A 1,664-nucleotide genomic window follows, 5' to 3' on the forward strand; every position below is an offset into this window, starting at 1 on the left:
TCGCTATGAATCGCAAGCGACTCAATGGCACATAACAACGACAACAACAACAACTGCAAGCTGCTACTGCAGGAAAGCATGTACTTTGAGGTCTGCCCCTGGTCCAGTACCTCGCAGGAATATGGGGACCAAGCATGCAGTCAGACCTTCGGTTCAAAAAAACAAAGACTAACTACACCCTCAATACTGAAGACCCTCTCACATTCAAGTCCTCCCTGGACACTGATTACCAGATGGTCAAATGGGACATTGGCTTTACTGAAGAGTAAGAGGCTGAACATCAACACAGCCAAGTCCAATTTTCCTCCCAGAGAATGAGAAGAATGACCTTCTGGATCTGCTCTTTAAGGCCTATGGAATGACAGCTTTTTTCAGGAAAATTGTGACATCAGCAGTCAGCTGAAGTGCTGCACACCTGGTGCCTGTCTTGCGCATGCGCGTGCCTTGGCATAGTCACACAGCTCTGCTCTGATCGTGCTGATGGGCTTCTTGGCATCTGGTGCTCGATAAAGATGTAGATATATTAAATAAAAGAAAAATAAAAAAAGACAAAAATGCTGAGCAAGTTCATCCTTTTGATTTTCCAACTCCAGCTCTTTTCACATTTCATTATAATCCTTTGCTTTGTCTTCTAGAGCTGCCATTTGAGATCTTTCGTTCAACCATTTAATTCCCTGTTATCTTCCTTTTATTTGGCTTCTGGGCCTTCTAATACAATATTCTGAGTCTCTTCTGACATCCATCTAGGCCTTTTCTTTTTCCTTTCTCTATACTAACCTTTATATTCTTCATGGATGGTGTTTTAAATATCCTCCTACAGCTCATCTGGTCTTAGTTCATTGGTGTTCAAGGCCTCAAATCTGTTACTCAGATGTTTCTTAAAATCAAGAATAGACTCGAGGTTAAATTTTTGTTCTTGTTGTTGAGTTTTAATTTTCTTTAGCTTCAACTTGAACTTGCAAATGAGTAGTTGATAATCTGTTCCACAGTCAGAGCCTGATCTAGTTTTCACAGCTAATATTGAACTTGTCAGTAGTTCTTTCCACACACATAGTCAATCTGATTCCTGTGTAGCCCATCAGGTGAGGTCCATGTGTATGTTGTTGTTGTTTATTGCCATTGAGTCGAGCATGACTAATAGTGAGAGACTCTATGAACAAAAGGCCGGAAGCTTTTCTGTAAGTATCATGATGTATAAGCACCATTAATGTTTCTTATAAAAGGTACTTGCAATGAATCATCATTGATTTTACAAAATTCTATCATTCTATCTCCAGTATCATTTCTGTCACCAAGTCAATGCTTTCTTCCTACAGATCCTTCTTCCTGATTTTTGTATTCCAGGCACCTATTATTAATATGTGTTCAATTGACTTCATACTGTAAAAGTTGATAGAAATATTCTATGTTTTCTTCTTTAGCCTTTGATGTTGGTGTATATATTTGAGCTATACTGGTATTAACAGGTCTGCATTCTGTGTATGGATATTATCCTGCTGCTCATGACATTCTATTTCAAGATGCTCTAAAAATAGTCTTTTTAACTATGACAGCATCTCCAATTTCCCTCCTTTTCTCATTTCAGGCATATTAGATCATGTGATATCTAATTCAAAATATCCCATGCCAATCCATCTCTTTCATCAATGCCTAGTGTGTCAATA

The 1,664-nt window shown here is 38.5% G+C and overlaps 1 pseudogene; it reads left to right on the top strand.

Annotated features, from left to right (window-relative positions):
- LOC102863549 overlaps nt 1-403 on the top strand; it is an 874-nt pseudogene extending 471 nt beyond the window's left edge.
- Nucleotides 404-1,664: the final 1,261 nt, after the last annotated feature.

The sequence above is a fragment of the Elephantulus edwardii genome, unplaced genomic scaffold, assembly GCF_000299155.1.
Source record: "Elephantulus edwardii isolate Elephantulus edwardi_28Jun2011 unplaced genomic scaffold, EleEdw1.0 scaffold00159, whole genome shotgun sequence".
Classification (NCBI taxonomy): domain Eukaryota; kingdom Metazoa; phylum Chordata; class Mammalia; order Macroscelidea; family Macroscelididae; genus Elephantulus; species Elephantulus edwardii.